This window comes from Thermobia domestica, chromosome 14 (assembly GCF_964235325.1).
Source record: "Thermobia domestica chromosome 14, izTheDome1.hap1.1, whole genome shotgun sequence".
Classification (NCBI taxonomy): Eukaryota; Metazoa; Arthropoda; class Insecta; order Zygentoma; family Lepismatidae; genus Thermobia; species Thermobia domestica.
Window position 1 is genome coordinate 200,488,216 of NC_137467.1, and position 19,646 is coordinate 200,507,861.

The following is a 19,646-nucleotide window of genomic DNA, read 5'->3' on the forward strand; positions in this document are numbered from 1 at the left end:
CTGCTCGCATAAAGTGAACTTTGTGTTGTGGACAAACACCGTGTGCGTGGGGTTTCCGTTTCCTCTCACTTTATTTATTCCACCATTCCACTAATTTTTCATCATCACCATCTCCATTAGCTTAGCCGGTATAACCGGGGAACCTAAAACTGAAATATTTGGACGGGGATCGAAGCAAGGACCTCATGCACCAGAGGTAATCGCTCTACCACTTTTTAAAACAAGGTTACTTTAACGTTTATCAAAATTCGGCATGGAAACGAACACATACATTTCCAGGACAGTTAAAATTCCAAAGGCCCTCCCACCGGGAATCGAAACCTGTACCCTGTATAACAAAGGCGGACGTGCTAGCCACTAAACCAGCTGGAAGGGCACTACTGACCAGTAGCGTAGCCAGGATGTGTGTTTGGGGGGGGCCCAAGTGCTGTTATAGGTACATATAGAAAAATTACAAACAAAAAAATATATAAACATAAAAATATATATAAAAATTACATACATCAAAGTACTAAAGTACATTGTCGGACCTCTTGGGGGGGGCCCGGCCCCTCCGGGCCCCCCCCTTCCCTACGCCACTGCTACTGACCCACCGTGGCCCCTGCCTTTACCCAAAACATTGTCCAAGGATAAGGCTTGTAAATCAATAGATGACACCAAACTAAACAGAACGTTTGAGCGTAAATTCTCATGTGTGGTTTTTGAGGAAAAGGAAAATTAGAATTTTTGAGATTCTGAACAGTATGTCATTCGTTCTGTACAATAATCGACAGCTTTTGTTTTGATGTAAGAAATTGATATCTATTTATAATCTGAGTATGCATCAAAATGCATATTGTATCTATTTGTATTTTTATTTCCGCTCACGTACACACACTACTTCATATATTATATAGTAGTATTAGATCAGTTGTGTTTAAGTGTAGTTTCTTTATAATAAAGAGATACCATAATTGGACTCAAGAACTTTCAACAACTTTACACGAAAAAAGAGGGGAATACCCGCTCAGTTTAAAGTAATAACGTTTTGGTTGGTCGCATGAATATTTAGAAGTAGCCGAGTGGCTGTTATCTCAGAGAGGATTCTCCTCACAAATGAAGGCAGGAAAAAAACCTATTTTTTTATTCCCTTTCTTTGTCTCCGTTGCCACGCAGGGTATGAGTGTGTGTGTGTGAGTGATGTTTCCCTAACTCTTGTGAAATGTCTGTTGATGAAACTCCTGGCTTCTTGATTCCACTGCAAGAGTAATCCGCTCTTTAGAAACTCCTTCCCCGACTGGGCCAATTAAAATGGAGTGACGGCAGAGGGAGACATAGATTATAAAATGTAACAAGCAGTTTTTCAGCACAGGTAGGAAAATCTTTCTCATGTTAAAATAAAATTCTCAGGTCTTATCTGTATCCTAGTGGTTAGAGCCAGCATTATAGATGGACAATTTCACGAGTTTTGCCCTTAAAATCAAAATTAAATTAAGTTTTTTTAGTTCAACGTTTAACGATTATGTCGTTTACGCTAAAGGAGACGGATGACTAATGCAATTCAATGATTATGGAAAAATAGGAGCACTCAGAATGTAAGAGCAATCGGCACAACTCTTGGTGTTGTTCATCAGAATCTCACATGGCCTGGACTCGAACCAGGGACCTTCGCATCAAAGATGAGGGCTCTACCTCTGACCCAAGTTGGAGGTCTCAGCGGATGCGGATATTTGCATGAATAAGTATATCTTTTGCGGATATATTTTTGGTTTCTGTGGCTGCGAATGGCGGATGGTGCATCGCGGATAACAAATTAAATAAAATGAAATCTTAAGGTTTTACGTCTCACTCTTACGCCGGCTAGGCTAAAAGAGAGGGTGATGATGAGAAATGAAGGAAATGGTGGAATAAAGAAAGTGGGAGGAAACGGGAGAACTCCGAGAAAACTCATGCAGACTGTGTTTGTCAACCATGAAACTCACTTGGAATCGAACCAATGACCCGATACACTAGAAGTGAGCGCTCTACCACTGAACCATCGCGACCCCTATGGCAGATAAAAGTGCGGATATTTATGAAAAACAAGAATTATTGTGATCAACTTCCTAAACATCATTAGGGCTAATAAATGACACTCTGTATGATTACTCTTTTGGAGGGTTATTCTGTAGTTAGGGAAAATGGGACAGTTCTCCATGCCTCACACTCAAGGGGCTCCGCTCCATAGGAGGAAAGAGTCCCTTCACGAAAAGTAAAAGTAACAAGTTTATGCTATTAATCTTTCGAAGCAATGTTCGAAGTGGAAAAAGAGCAGAGGCGGTGTGTTTTATTATGATTTTGAGTCAACATATCGGCTATTTAAATATTGTCTTGATCATTGAAAAGCCAGAAACGGTATGTCTTCATTACTGAAAAACCAGAGATGTTATGGCATACCACCGTATACCGTCTCACTTCGACCACTGTTTCGAAGTACAAAAATTGTAAGATATCACTAACATTTACATGAAATAGTCAAACTTAGTGCAAAATAGCTTATTCATGTTTAATTATGGAATTCTCATCTACGTCAGTGGCCGCCGCATTTTACTTTCGTCTCAGGCGTCGTGAATCGGTAGAATGGCGCTCGTCTTATGTGTTACAGGAGAATTGTGTTTTGCTGGAGATTCTTTCCTTTTTCTTTGCTTTCAAAACTAGTAAGTTTTGAAAGCAAAGGCGAGGCGAGAAATAGTCCGTCTCGTATTTTTTTTTGTACAACTCTCGTCTCATTTTGTAAATGTGTGTATAAAATTTATGCTCGGATTTTTTTTCTTACTTTTATCTAAGGGTTATCAGAATTCTTCCGCCCCACGAGAGGTCCACAAAGGGAGTGGTATAATAACATTTAAGCCATATTTATTATTGGAGTATATTTGGTAATGATTTGCATATTGTATATCTTTAAATGTTAATAAATGTTCTTCATCACTTTATCATTTGACTTTATCAATTACCGTATACTATGAATCATATTGTAACATTAAAACAATGTTGCAGATCTAATACTTTGGTGAACTAGTGTTGCCCATAAAAGTCGAGAAATTTCTCGTCCCCTTTCGGCTCTCATCTCGCAAACGAGACGAGAATTGTCGTATATTTGTCTCGTCTCAAATTTGAAAACGTACGTCCTGTCTTCTGGACAACACTAATCAAAATTCTATAATAAATATGAAAAAAATGAAATCTTTAAGTTTTACGGACCACGATTATGCCGGCTACGCTAAAGGAGAGAAATTGATGAAATGATGGAATGAAGAAAGTGTCAGGAAACGGGAGAAACCCGAGAAAATACATCCACACGGCTTTTGTTCACCACAAAACTTACTTGGCGTGAGCTGGGATCGAACCAAGGAATGCATGCACCACAGGTGAACTACCACTAACCCAGCGTGACCCATAATAAATATGAAGTGCTAATGTGATTAGGGATGCGCACGAGACAAGATTTCTGCCTGTCTCGTCTCGAAAATGTGCTGTAAAAGTGATGTCTCGACTCGAAAAGTGTATATTTTTCTATTCGAAGTGCCGTGTCCCGACTCGAATTTTGTCAGGAAAATCTTGTCTTGACTCGTCTCGTGCGCATCCCTAAATGTAATTTCATGCAAGTGTGCTTAACTTGGTTTACTTTCCTCTTCCTCAAGGACATTTTATTTCATTTAACCTTTGGGTTCTGCCTAAATCCATGCTGATATCTTGCTTCTGCGTGTTATTCGGAGGCTTCAATTCGAGCCAAAATATACATGGGTAAGACATTAGACCCCACCTCGAAGCCAAGTTGTAGCAGTACAGAAAGAAACCGCACCACAGTCACATGCATACTTGATAAGATTTAAACCATTTATAATATGATCATGACACCTTGAGTGTATTCTCTTTATTTCTTGCTTCTAATCCTCCATTTCTCACCATTTTTTCATCTCGCCCCCCTTTGCTTACATGATTACTTGGTTACCCTAGCAAATATCTTATGCATTATGAACGAAAATCATCATGCAATTTCCTACCCTGAAAACTGGAAGGAAAAAATTGTGTGTTGAAAATTTGGTGGAGAATTGTGGACCTTCGGATTCTCGCGAAGACGTTGGGATAGGGTTCCAAGCAAGACGAAGGTATAAAAGGGGAGAAAAGAATACGGAAAAAATAGGGGAGGCTTACGCCGTATTGATTTTTTTCAAGATCTGTATAAGGGGAAAAGCCTACGAAAAAAAATAGTAAAGGGAGAAAAGAGAAGGGTTGCGAAATTGGTCTCCACCGAAATAGATTTTTTAACCCTCTGTTTTCAACCCCTCTGCCGCCCGCACCCCTTAGTGTATTCGGGGAACTCACTTACTCAGGTCTCTACGAGACGAACGATTTTTTTTATTTTTATTTTCTTTCTTTTCATTTAAAGAAAAAACAGTGTAACGCTTCGCGCGCTTCCGAATTAATTGGACTTTGTGAAAGAAAAAAATTGGAAGGGAAAGAAAAAATTATTCTTTTTAAAGAGGGTGGGACTCAGTCTTTCATTAAAGAAGGGCTCGTCACCAGTGAAGCCATAATTAGCATAATGACACTAAATGTAGCAAAATTGAGTTGGTTTTCACTTCTTGGACTAGCATCTCAGTCAATTTTAAAATTTTTAAATTTTTCTGCGTCTGTTCTCCTTTTCTGACATTTGTCTTCTGTTCTTGGTGTTATTGTTGAAATTTCAAGTCTCTTTTCAGCACCGAGGTTGTGTGAGACGTGAATTTACAGAACTTTAAGTGGCCTAATCACTGTGAAATTAAAATACCGCTAATTTTACAGTAATTATGTTATATCTTCAAATAGATAAAAGATAATTGAAATCTGGAAAAAGAGCGCCCTAGATAATATTATTTTGAATGACCGTTATGACAAGTCACCTAGTAGCTTTCCGTAGTAGCAGATATTTTTTAAACGCGAAAATAAATGCCGATTTTCTAAATGGCTGGAAATCGAAAACAGATAAGTGAGTCGTGATACGATATCTCATGCGAAATAATATTGTCTAGCGTGCTCTTGTTCCAGTTTTCGATTGTCTTTTAGCTATTTGAGGATATCATATAATTACTGTAAAATTAGTGATGTTTTAATTTCGTCGTGATGGGGTTTCTTAATGAGGAACTAAACCATCGTACTGTGTTCAAAGAAACCCTTGCGTTGCCCACGAGACCAAAAATAAAGTATCCCACTGGCGTCGTTAGCTTTTCAAATCTGGGGGGGGTGGGGGGGTGGATGAATCAAAATCAAAATCCTCTTTCCGACAAAAGTTATATATACAAAGTAGCATAATTTCTTTAAATATATTTGATTAAAATCTGGGAGGACGCGTCTCCTTCCCCCCGCTAACGAGACCTTGGGTATCCTCGTGTCATCTAATAATTTTGTAGACGTTTTATCCTGTCTCGATTCTAGAAAAGCTTTTCTCGTCACGTTTCGTACATTTATATACTTGACTTTAGGAAGTAGTTTTGATACAGTTTTGTATTTAGTATTTTAAATTATTTTTAGTTGCTCCCTCAAGTCTTTGGCTCGCTAGCGACATCTTTTGGTGTCAGGCAGAAGACAGCGCAGCTAGGACAACTATTAATCTGTAAATTATTAAGATCGTTATAGAAACACTTAAGCGTCTTGCTGTTACAGTGATAAAAAATCCGTTATCCGGATAGCAGTATATTGTACAAATATACGTAATCCATATGTTTACTATGGAAATCTGTACAGAGCATGTACGTTATTCATATGCTACATACGTACTGCCTCTTTCTCGCGTAGATGTTACCTGTAGGATGTCTGACATTTAACAGTCTGCCGTATGTTACGTACGTTAGCTATATGTTATATACGTCCAACTGTATGTGAGATCCTTATTCCTTATATGCATTTCTTTGTTTCATACGGAAAGTACGTATAGATGGAACACTTGTACGAAAAATATTATAAAACCTATATCTTCAGTTATATGTTTGTTGCAGGATCTTACATAGAGTTATACGTTAAATACAAAAATGCAGGATTTACGCACGTAACCTACGTTTTTACGTACGCCACATGCATTTTTTTCTCTATCTATAATAAGGCTTAGAGATTAACAATAGTTTCGTGTGAATGTTTATGCAATCTGTAACTCTTGAATGATTTAAAGTTTGGATGTGAGTGTTATTCATATCATACCCAGACGTTTTTGTTTTATAAATAGATTGTTTTATTTTCAATATGCTGATATGGTCTTTGTCTGTTGGACTACCAGGATATGTAGAAAAATTCAGTTTAAGATAGGATTCGGAACAATTCCTGTATTTGGATTTTAAATCGGAACGTAGTATTAGATACAAGCAGTGGCGGATTTGCAGGGTGGAAGAGGGCACCTTCGTCCCACTTTCCTCTCGAGAGAAAGATATCTTCTTTATTTATTTATTTATTTATTTATTTATTTACTTATTTACATGGTCAATCCGAACCTAGCACATCATAATCAAAATATGTAATACTTAATATAGACATTTGTTAATGCTCAATTGTAGATATTTATATCCTAAATTCTTTGGGGGTACGGTAGTTCAGCGGTAGACGCCTACCTATAGGGTCTCTGGTTCTATCCCCGGCCAATTAAGTTTGTTGTGAACAGAACAAAAGGGCATGATCGTGAGACGTTAAACTAAAATATTTCATTTTCATTACCTAAATTCTTTGGGCCGATCGTGATAATTAAGTGAATCAAATTAGCAAGCAAGAGTAGAATTCATTCTTTGGATAAGTAGCTGCGGAAAGGAAGGCAAAAGGCTATTTCAACTCAAATCTTATATTTTAACTTTGTATCACAGAAAACGGATAGAGATTAAATATAGGACTCGAAGCATAACGTTAGCTTTCTGGCAACTATTCTCATGAATTCTTTAACACGGCTAAAGATCGTGCCTAAAATATTTTACTTTTATTTTTGTACAGATGATTGCATGCGAAATGGGATTCATTTATTATTATTATTATTATTATTATTATTATTATTATTATTATTATTATTATTATTATTATTATTATTATTATTATTATTATTATTATTATTATTATTATTATTATTATTATAGATTCACAAATTACTGTTTATTTTGTATCATGTACAAGGTATTTCAAAAGTCACCAGAACAGAAAATAACAACTATTATAGAAGTATACCTATTTATGTAATCGACTTTAGTGGGATCTGGAATATATGCCCAGACCGTGCTTTCTTAATTGCGGATGCATTTTGGGCAGACACAATAAATTGCTATACAATTATTTTAGTATGCAATTAGACCATAAAACTACTATACAATTATTTTGCTGTTTGCAAGCTATTAAGGTTTTCTTAATGTTGTTTATGTGAGAAATCCAATGACTTTATCGCGTACAGTTTTTTTTTTTTTTAATAAAGTAGAGAAGAAGATAATAGACCCTAAAAATGTATACTTCCCAAGAAAACTGATTATAGTTGTAATTATAAAAAGAAATTATCGATGCCATATACTGTATATGTGTTTATATTTGAATTTCTAATAAAACATGTACAGTTATTTACTCAGTTTCCATGGAAAAGTACGTGCAGCATCTGGTATCACTGTATGATGCCATGAAAAGTCAAGTGCTGCGGATGCAGTAATGGCACTGTGCGTCATATTTATCGCTTTGTCAGCAGAGAACGCAATAAACACTGGAATCTAGGGATGCGCACGAGTCGAATCGAATCGAGATTTAAGCCTATCTCGACTCGTCTCGAGAAAATGTTGTATCGACTCGACTCGAATTTCGAGATGTCTCGTCTCGAATTCGAGTCGAGACAAAATATACGAGTTAAAATATAGGGTTTAAGCACACATCACCCAGAACATTATGACTCTCTACCTAATTGTTGGTATCTCCCCCCTTAGCACGGATAACAACGGCGACGCGTCTTGCCATGGACGCAATGATCCTTTGGTAGGTCGTCGGAGAGAGTTGCCACCACATGTGCACACACAGGTCACCTAATTCCCGTAAATTCCGGGGAGAGGGCGTCACGTTCAATCACACCCCAGATGTGTTCGATTGGGTTCAGATCTGGCGAGTTGGGGGACCAGCACATCACTTCGAACTACTCCGTCACACTCAGCCTTGTGACATGGTGCATTATCTTGTCGAAAAATGCCACTACCGTTGGGAAACATGGTTGTCATGAAGGGGTGTACGTAATCTGCAAGCAGTGTACGATACGCCTCGGCCGTTATGGTGCCTTGCTCTTGCTCCACTAGACACATCGATGCTCACGTGAATGTTCCCCAGAGCATAATTAAGCCAGCTCCTCCGTCCCAGCCTCCAGCTTGTCTCCGTCCCGCAGTACAGGTGTCAATAAGCTTTTCCCTTGGAACACGACGGATTCGCACCCGCCCATCGTCATGATGAAGAAGGTATCAGGTACAATAAAATATCACGACATTAATTATTAGCTTTAATTGACTGAATTGAGCTGAACATTAAATGTTGATATCGAAAGATTAAGTATTAAGTTTATTCGTTCTGTACCTTTCTAAAGTAATAAATGCTGGAACTGCTTTCAAGGCTGTTTGTGAGTGAATATTTTCTTCAAAATAATATTAAAAATTACAGAAAGATTTTCGAGACATTCGAGTCGAGTCGAGATTTTTACGAGCAGCCTCGACTCGACTCGTGTCTTGACTCGAAAATTCGAGTCGAGAAATACGTTTGTCTCGATTCGTCTCGAATTTTACAAAGTGTGTCTCGACTCGAATTCGAGTCGAGATTCGTGACATGTCTCGACTCGTGCGCATCCCTAGGAATCAGATTGGCCTATCAGAAATCGCAATGTATGAAGTAAAAATATGAAATAAGTCAGCATGGTAGATCCACCCAAAATCATGTATATACTTTTTGCATATTAAACGGAGCCTAATGAAACAATTTGTCAAAGCCTTGTATAAAGATGTAAAGATGGGTGATACTTCCGGTGTCTAATGACAAAATTTCTAGAACTTTCAAATGCTAAATCAAAAGAAGGAATATTAATTGGTTTTCAACAGACAGGTGTTGAATAGGAAGCATGGAATGTATCCAGAGAGATGTCATTTCTCGCGAGCAATAAACATGAAAATTACAAGTACATTGTGTCTAACATGTTGCAGAAGTTTAAAACACTAAAATGTAAAATGAGCCTTAAGACTCATTTTCTTTATTCACAATTAGAGAATTATCCTTCTAACTAGGCTTATTTAAGCAATGAACAAAGTAAAAATTTCACAGGATATACAGAGGTTGTTCAGCCTACGTTTGGCTGATTTCGTTCCTTCCTCCGCCCGGGCAGAATAGACTCACCCGACCTGGCTCGTGGCGTCCTACAGTGTTGTGCAGTGGCTTCCTGGGAACAGAGTTGTTTTTCCGCGCGGACGACAATAACGCATAAAACAGGACCATTGTTGTGACTGTTGTGTTAAATTTGTTTCCAAGAGTGTGGGTTTCCGCTCTGTGATCAAAATGCCGCCCAAACTAAGCCGGTTTTGGGAAGGCTATGTTGCGGCTCTTTATGACGCCCACTTTAGTGTTTCTGTCATTAGAAAACAGTGCAAGAAGAATGGTTGAAACATCAATTTAAGTGGAATAAAAAATGTTATTAAAAAGTGCAAGGGCCCTCAAGAGGATGGGTAAACTTAAACGGCATCGGAAGTGTCACTATTCATCTGGGCGTCACAAGAACTAAGGATTGTACAGTAATGTTTTCGTTTTTAAATTATTTTTACATATCGCTCCCAATCTTCCCTTCTTCCTTTTGCCGAATATGTGATATAAACCTTAGTTAGGTCAGAGTGAATGCCATTGATCCTAAATTCATTAAAATCGATGGAATTAGGAATTCCACCGATAGTATTATCATTCATTTTAGGGACCCTAAAAACTATGAATTGAACATTGTCAGTTGTTTTTAATTATTATTACATGTCACTCCTTCCCACATCTGCCCTCACATCCATAGGGTCGAACGTGGACTTAAATGGAATCAGGATGACCTATTCCAATCAGTGCCTCGAAACTTTGAATTGGGCACTAATATCGATTATTTTTACATGTCAACCCATCCCACCCCTCACTTCGATGAGGGTGAAGTTGAACTTAAACGGCATCTGGTTTGTCACTATTCATCTTAGCACCCCAAGAACTAAGGATTAGATACTAATGCCGATCATTTCTTAAATTATTTTTACATGTCACCCCTTTTCCCTCTTGCCAAATATGTCTAAAACTCTAAGACAAATTAAGTTGAATGCATGAACCAAAAATCATAAAAATCGGTGGAGCTTACTAGGAAGAGTTAGCCGTTAAACATTGTTGCATTGATTTTTATTTATAGGGTCTATACGTTGATCAGGGTTTAGTGAACTCCTTCCCATTGTTTTACAGTGATAAAAGTTCAATTTTTACCAATGTGACTTCCCTCAAGAGCCGTCTCTGTTAAATTCTGTCGTCAATGAAAAAGATATTTCAACATATTTTCAGCTTAATTACGACGCCTCTCTCGGAATTTTATCAGTTGTAGAATATAGCAACACTGATATTCAAAAACACTCTTCCCGAGCAGAGGGGAAAAAAACAAAAGAATAAAATCTTCCTGTCTTCCTAATTTGTTTTGTAGAGTCTGAAGTCCCAATTGAAGTTGTGGCTAAATTACTTTTGCTTCCCTTCACTTTCGATCTGTGTTGGGCTCCAGCACAAAAAACTAACGACAATGCTCCAACCTAATTTTTGTAAAAGGAATCACTCCATGTACGAAAACAAATTCATTTTAAAGAAATAATATTTGCAGTGAGAACATGAGGAGTACATCAACCGACCGCAACTTTAGTTACCCTTATTGCGTTCAAGTTGAGGGCTATTAAGGTTGTTTTGAGGTTGACTGAAATTCGATCCTCTGTACCTGGTCAAAGTGGCTCAAGTGCAGTTAGAGGTAAGCCTTCATACTCATGATCTGGACACAGTAAAGAGACGATGTGATCAGTAGTATCGCCCAGAAGACGAGACAAATCGAGGCGATACGAGAAAAAATTTTTCATCTCGTCTAAACTCATAGATAAAATTGGAGATACGACGCTGTAACTTCACAACAATATGCGTTGTACAGTACTATGAACAACTGATTTTTCAAGTCTTTTGTGAACTGAGAAACCATAACCTTTTCCATATTGTACAGGGGTATTTTCCTGCGAATAGAAGTTTCTTGTGGAATGCGTTCAGAAATTAACACTTGCAAGAATACTCTCTTAGTACAAGTATATTTTAGGCACACGCTAATTTCTCCCCACCTCGAATTGTTTCAATTTCCTGACTGACAAACACTTTACCAGTTTATATCGTAAAGGTCAGATCCACCGTTATTGTAACAGAGTGGTGCTTGAGCGATTGACTAGAAATTCAAACTCCGATTAGTGACAATTTCACAGTCTTGTTTTATTACAAGTGTAAACTCTTTAGTCAGTTTAGAAGAGGCCGTGAATCGTGTTCAGAGTTGATGACGATGGATTTTGGTGAGTCAAAGTAGGTCAAAGTGGATGAGAGTGGTTCATGGTGGGTGATGCGTCAGAGTGGGTCACCGTGGGTGGTGGGTCAGAGTGGGTCAGCGTGGGTGGTGGGTCGTGGGTCACGGTGGGTGGTGGGCCGTGGGTCGTGGGTCAAGTTTTCATTGACCCACGCCAACTCTGGGTTGCATTCCCTGCAGGATATCAAGTTTTATAGTGAAATAAATAGAGATCTACATATTTAAAAATTAAAGTGACTGGCATGGTTATGACTTCATAAGTCTTGATCAAATTTTCAACATTGATGAGGTTCGAGCCTCGGGTGTTTTTTTTAAATCATTTTACTTTGATGGTGAAGCTTACAAGAGGAAGGGGGAAATATTATATCGGTGATCGAAAATAACCCATATTAGTGCGGAAGTTATAGTTTTCGGGGGTCACTGAGCTGAACAGTGACACTTCCGATGCAATTTAAATCCAAATACAGTAATTTGTGTCCAAAGTGAAATGTATCTCCCCGTGCGAAGAATAGGTAATTTGCTAATTAAATATATGTATAAAAGATATTATAGTACAGGCATGCACTAAGTAAATACTCTCTCTACGTAAGGGTTACGAACCAAGGCATGAATTTACTAAAGAAGACCTCAAAATTTACAAGATGAAATGTGAAACAGTTCTTCGAGGATGGCATAAATTTCTCATCTCGTCTTGATCCTCGAAGAATTATTTCTACTCTCACCTCGTCTCGTACTTTTCTCGCCTCCTTCTGTGGACTGTATTGTGTGATGAATTGAGTTTTTTCAGCATTGATAAATATTATTATTATTATTATTATTATTATTATTATTATTATTATTATTATTATTATTATTATTATTATTATTATTATTATTATTATTATTATTATTATTATTAAAGAATTCCGCCCATCTGCAGATCCTGAGACTACTGGAATTTTTTCGCTTTATTAGAGTCTGCAAATGTTTCTTACGCGTTTCTCGATGTACAGTTTCCCCCTTTAACACCCATCAACTTATAGTTTCCAAATCACCATCGATAACTTGTGCTCTTTTTACTCCTCATTATACTGTGGAATTTTCTACACTTTTCCAGTGGTCCAAGTGAGACTATATGCGGTGGTATGCCATACCGTCCCTGGTTTTTTAATGATCAAGACATACCGTCACTGAAAGTAGATGCTAAATACCTTTAATAAATCCATTTTTATCCTCAGTAATTGACGAATACCTTTATACGTAAAAAAGAGTTTATCTCTTATGTAGGAAAAGTTTCTAAGTTGACAACACCAACACTTTTGTCTTTTCCTAGTTTTTGTTTTTAAAATGAGATGTCTTCAAAGAAGTTCACCTAGTTTATATTTTAATGTGCCATATTCAATTGTTTTCTGCCATTCAATTGTTTTTAATGTGCCATATTCAATTTCTTATATATGTATGCAGCGTTTCTATCAGAAGAAATGTTCCGGGGGGGAAGCACACTTAGTAGTACGGGAAGCACTGCTTGTACTATTCTATTTATTAATATGTTATAGACGTATTATTTTGGTCTCCTCCGGGAGGTCAGTGCCCCCCCAAAACCATGTTTGGAAGAAACACTGTATGTGTGTGTGTGTCTTCTTGCCTTAATGCATATAAATGCCGTGTGTTGAGCATGGGCGGATTTAGGGGTTGTCCGCTGTATGGGAGGACCTTCTGAGGTTTGGAACAACTCACAGTCGAGTGGGTATTCCGGGAGTTTTCTCACAAGAAATTGTTAATATCCTCATTCGGTTTGTGAGCATTTTCGTGTATAGTTCTCTGTAATTCAACATTAGGGGGGTATTTTTTTTTTTTTATTTTCTTCAGAAAGTTGTCGACGGAGGAACAAAGCTTCTCCATGTCGCTCCCCCCCGTAACTACAGAGAAGCTCTCCAATGGTTTTCAGTCATTATGTATCATAAATAGAAATGCAACCTTGTAGGCAACATACCCTAGCTGTATTTCAACATTTAGATAGCCGATATATCGAGTCAATACCACCTCTGCGTTTTCTTTTTCCACTTCGAACACTGCTTTTATTTCTTTCTATTCATTTTTTTTAAAAAAACTATTTTATTATTTAGATTTTTCATTTTTTCCACTTTTGATGTTGTTTTGTCACAGACTATCGTAATTTTAATCGTTTGTCTACGTTTGAATTCTTCGTTTAGAAAATAGAAACAAAATGCTAAGCAACAGTAAATGTTATATGGTTACTTAGTAAAAAAGCTTATTCACATAGGTAGGCCTATTTCTTTTTGGTTTCCCAAACAATATTCTGTTGTTGGGCTTTTTCTCTTTCACAATAGTAGGTCAATGAACTTGGGAAACAAAAATGAAAAAAATAAGTGGAGTGAACTGTTTGTTCCTGTTGTGTTCTATTTGGAAAATTGGTTCGATTGCCACGAGGAGGGGGGGATGAAGGGAAGAAGTCACATTGATGGGAAAAATGGGTAAAAATTGAGTTCCCGATGTGAAAAATAGTTCTAGGGAGGGGGGGAGTGAAAATGAGTTACACAATTTGGATCAGAGAGAGAGAAAAGAAAATACAAAAGGTATTTCACATGTCCACTGGCCAAACGTAATGATGAATAACTGGGTCTATGAGGGACGGGGGTGAGATCATGGCCTGTTTGTCAAAGTCTCTGGGCATCACTGACCTCTTCAAGGAGGAAACGGGTAGGGAGGGAGGCAGAGCATGTTTTCCAAGAAATTCCAGACTTGCTTTCAAGGAGAATAACAATCTCCCTCCTTTTTGACCATTTCCTTTGCCTCTCCCAACCTCCCCACTAACCCCCTCTGTGAAGCCTTCTCTTTGCCATCGTTTCCGAAAAGACACTTCACCACCAAGTTTTGGGGTTATTCAACCTGGCGCCAAATATCTATCTACTTGTAGCGAAACAGAAAAAAAATATCTAGTGAGGAAGAGAATTCTTTTTGGAACGAGTTTTAGAAAAGTGAAAGGAAGTGTTTAGCAGGGTTTTTATCTGAACTGGACGAACTGGATTGGATAGTCCTTTTGGAAAATACCAGGTACGTTCACTTTCAATGTATTGCACCTTTTTGTTTTCGTTTCACCCCACATTACATTTTATCATTATGTTCTACCAGGCTTATGCATCCCTTAACCCATGCATTCACTATATTTGTATTCCGCGGCGTGAATAATTGTAACCAGTAGCGATTTCAACAGGGAAAGGGATTTGCAGTACGAGGGGTGGGTGTTAAGTAGTACTTGCAAAAAAAACCTGGTAACCTACTTTGAGCACAATTGGAGATATGCTCCGGCAGTGACGTACAGAGGATGTCATCAAAGGGGAGGAGTCAAGCCAAGCCACGAAATTTCCGGTTGCAAAGTTGTCATTGGTTACCAAGCATTAGAGACCAAATTCTCTAATCTGGCTACTGGATTCAGAATTGAAATGATGTACCCTGAATTGAAACGATGTAAGATCATATCTCTTCAGGATATTCGGGATCTTCTTTTTAATTCCACATGTTAATATGGTATTTTTTTTATATTTTGCGTAATATTTTGTAGAAATGGCACCTGGTAATTCGTCTTTGCATACACTACTGTGCTCTAAGAGAGGGACGAAATTTCGTAGCTCCAGGAAAACCCCTGAAATAATCACGATATCTACTCAATGATAGGATATGAAATGATACGTGTTTGAATGCTCTTTGTTAGAATAACTATTCAATTATTTTCGCTATTCGAATCTTTGAAATACAATTGTTGGAATATTGGAACATTTAATTATTCAAATTTTAATATCACTAGAGGAAGTTATAAACACAAATATCTCAACAGAATGTGTAGTCAACTGCGAGTTACAGAGAAACTGTCGGAGACTCATTCTGTCATAGCAAATATTAGAAATGTCTTCCTGTACACGTAACTGAACCCATAATTCATCAGCAGCTTCTCTGATCTGACTGTAAAATTTAAAAGAGTATATGGCCTCCAAGATCACCTGACTTAAACTCTACTTAGTGCTACCCATCGAGCGGAATCGCTATAAGCCCACCCGAGGCAAGTAAAGTTAATCAAGATCAGCTTGCGAAAGCAATTTAAGGTTGGTTTAAAAGAATAAGTTTTGCCGATAGATGTCACTCGTATCTCACTCGTATCTGACAGTCTTCGTATCTCACTCTTATATTTTTTACCTTTCACGAAAATTCACGATTTCTCTTACAAATTTCAAACCACAGACTTCAAATTTTTAGAGAAGGAACTTCATAACCCATCTAAAGCAACAATCTGTGCCGATTTTTTATTTCGAATTTTCTTCATTGTTGAAACAGTGGATTGTTAAAGATTTGGATATCCAATTTCAACAATTAAGCCATTTCAACAATGAAGAAAATTCGAAATACAAAATCGGCACGGATTATTGCATTTGACAAGTTATGAAGTTCCTTCTCTAAAAATTTGGTAAAAGAAATCGTTAATTTTCGTGAAAGGTAAAAAATACATGAGAGAGATACGAGGACTGTAGTGACATCTATCGGCAAAACTTGTCCCTTTAAACCACCTTAAGCGCCCATTCCTACTATTTGCCGGAATTCTTATTTCCCATTACCACCCATCACGTGTGGAGATTACTAGTCAGATTGTGAGTAGTATTAGTATTTGTGTAGGCCTATATTTTTTTATTTCTTGCATTTTAACTTTATTATTATTATTATTATTATTATTATTATTATTATTATTATTATTATTATGGGATATATGTGCAGAATGATCTGTATAACTGACTGTTTAGTATACGAGTTAGTTGTTATATAAGATAATATTCTAACTACTGTAATAATATCTCAGTAGCCTGTTCTTGTATTAACATTCAGAATTAAATCTTCCTTGCTTTTGTAGCTGGTGGCCCCGCGTAGTGTAGTCGCTAACGCTGTCGCCTTCGGTGCGAGCGGTCCCAGGTTCGATTCCCGGTGGGGGCACTCGGTCGAAAAAGTGAACACGCTTTTTCAGACCAGCCACCCTGAATGAGGTTTTCCTGGGTTTTCCTCATTCACACCAGGCAAATGCCGGGGTAGTACCTAACTTATAGGTCCCAAGCCGCTTTCTTCCTCCCCGAATCCTTTCTTCCTTCCCTTTCTCCGGATAGTGTATTCGCTGAGGGACGTCATCCCTCAAACGTGTAGGGCTAAAAGCCTTAGATGCTGAAAGACCAGAAATCTAAATCCTAACCTAACCTAACCTTTTGTAGCTGCGAAAGTTTCAATTATATCCTTAAATTCGAAATCGATGCTATTTCATGCACGACGGACAGCGTAATCAGATTTGTTGGTCTTTTCTGCTTCATAGTGGAACACAAGAACGGTTGTTATCAGCTTTCATTCTACTGAAGGATCATTTATATGATGCGACAGATATAACCAATGTAATCAAAATTTTGAAGTCCAGTCCCCAAACTCATATGTTTCATGGAAGATGTATATTATTTCAGGATGCGTTGTGGGGAAAATTCCAGCTGTTTGTTTGGTAGCATTGGTATAACTTGTTTGATCCCAGCTCGCGCCGTGTGGACTTTGTGGTGGACAAACACCGTGTTTGTGGGTTTTCTCGGGGTTCTCCCGTTTCCTCCCACTTTCTTCATTCCACCATTTCATTCATTACTCATCATTACCGTCTCCTTTAGCCTAACCGGCATAACCGTGGAACGTAAAACTTAACGATTTGATTTCATTTCATTTGGTATAATTTGAGACCGCTGAGGGTATTAGGAGAGAATAATCCCAAATAAGAACAACATATACCTGTACTTTCAGTCTTTCTTCACTTTCGTCTGATCGCTGTTGGACGAAATCAGCAGCGGAACATTGGAATCCAAATCTATCATTTAGGTTTCGTATCTGGGAAATTAGGTCTGTAAAGCTCCTGATAGGTTTGTTAGAGACGGCGACGCAGTGCGCTGACCACGTGTTAGTCGTTAGTTGAGCCGGTCACTAACAGATGGCGTTGGAGCGGCTCAGGCCCACAAAGGGCTGTTACGCCCAGTGGTTTATCTAGGAAATTCGACCAAACCTTTGTTGTCTCATTTCATGTAGAACTTCATTGATGGAACGCTTCAATTCGGCTTGCGTAGTCGATGGTTCTTGACGTGTTTCATCTTCAGGTATTCTTCTTCTACAACATGATCCCACTGTCATTTATCATTCTTTACTCTGTTCTATTTCATTTGTGGTATTGTGGTTCAGGTTGAGTCTCCAAGTATCAATTGCACTGAATTTGCTCTCAAATTGAATAAAAGTGTGATAGGAAGTTGTATTCTTAGATTGAGACATTTTTGGATCTCGTTAATATATTGGAGAACTTCAGATCGGAAATAAAGCAAGGAACGGATATTTGAAAAAAGACTATTTACAGCTCCTCAGGTATCAAGTGTTTCAGTCGAGGTTGTGAGCCATGGCTCGAGCATGAATGAGGTTGAGTCTTCATCCTGGAGAAATTAAAATACCGCTAATTTTACAGTAATTATGTGATATCTTCAAATAGATAAAAGATAATCGAAATGTGGAAAAAGAGCGCCCTAGACAATATTATTTTGCATGAGGTACCGTTATCATGACTCACTTATCTGCTTTCGATTTCGAGCCATTTTGAAAATCGGCATTTATTTTCGCGTTTCTAAACAGCTGAAAACGGAAAGCCACTAGGTGACTTGTGATAACGGTACCTGACGCAAAATAATATTGTGTAGGGCGCTCTTGTTCCATATTTCAATTATCTTTTATCTATTTGAAGATATCACACAATTACTGTAAAATTAGCGGTATTTTAATTTCGCCGAGATGAAGACTCTTAATCAGGGCAAGCCTGAATGAGAATAGAGAGCGTCAGATATCACGAGTCTTCTCCAGGTTAGTAAGCAGAAACACCATTGAAGATAGTAAGAATTGTTGTCCACGAGAAGAGAAATTTCTTGTCTGGTGGGCAACACTACGCGGCGTGACAAACATCTTGGCATTTGAAGGCGGCGCTCCAAGTTCCCTTTAAATGCTGCTAGCAAATGAGAGGGCTGCGGTATTGTCACGTTTATTTTGTACACATTCATTCTCTGCCACCTGATTGCGCTGTAGTTCGGCTGCTTAGCCACGCCCCTTTCTCACTCGGCAACGTCGCTTCAGAGCTTGCGTTTTATTCGTTTAACTGAAATGCCAAGATGTTTATCACAGGCTTTAGTTCGTCCGAGTTATAGATCTAGTATATATTCACATACTAACTAGATTTATGCTAGATTCACAGGATAAAGACTACAAGCTGATAAAATTATTTTACAAATTTTGATTTGATTTGATTTATTGACATATAACACAACAGGCACAGGCCTAATTACAGTGTTACATAGTATATCGCTATACAGATTATATAGGTTAATAAAGCTATTGGTCATAATTACATTTGTCTTACAAAATTAATAGACTTCTTAAAACTACTTACATCCATTGCCAGTACATCCAGGTTGAAATTTTCTTTAACTAACGTGTTGTAGGTTGCACTAACTCTCCATATAGGTGATCTGCTTAAAACGTTTGTTTTCGCCGTCATACAAAAAAATGTATTTTTCGAAGCAGTGCGCAATTTAATAGATGGTACTTGGATACATATTTTTTCGTTAAGATCAGGACAGTCTATTTTGCCATGAAAGAGTTTGTGTAGAAACAATAAATCAATATTTCTTCTCCTGAGTTCTAATGTTTCAAAATTAAAATTTTCAACAAGGTTAATGTAGCTTTCAAATTTTGGATAGAATTTTGTTTTCTTAAGGGTAAGAAGCCTTAGAAACTTATTTTGAGTACGCTCAATCAAGAATGAGTATTTCTGTATATTAGGGTTCCATATATTACTACAATATTCTAATTTTGACCTGACGTATGCATAATACAGTACAATTAAAGTTTGATCATTTTGAAAATCTTTACTGACTCGATAAATATATCCAAGATTTTTGTAGGCTTCTTTGCAAATAGTTTCAATGTGTTGAATAAAGGTTAATTTTGAGTCAAAAATAACTCCCAAATCCCTTAT

At 37.6% G+C, this 19,646-nt stretch overlaps 1 protein-coding gene across 5 annotated transcripts in view; it reads left to right on the top strand.

Moving 5' to 3' along the window:
- Window positions 1-19,646, top strand: part of LOC145670524 (uncharacterized) — a 341,846-nt gene that overhangs the window by 43,453 nt on the left and 278,747 nt on the right. For 3 of the 5 annotated variants that reach the window (XR_014128327.1, XR_014128328.1, XM_081739299.1), the window contains exon 1: window positions 14,439-14,632. The exons of the other annotated variants lie outside the window; for them this stretch is intronic. The gene's annotated coding sequence lies outside the window, so the exon portion shown is untranslated. Of the gene's footprint in view, window positions 1-14,438; window positions 14,633-19,646 lie in introns of those variants that run through there. 5 annotated transcript variants of the gene reach the window in all.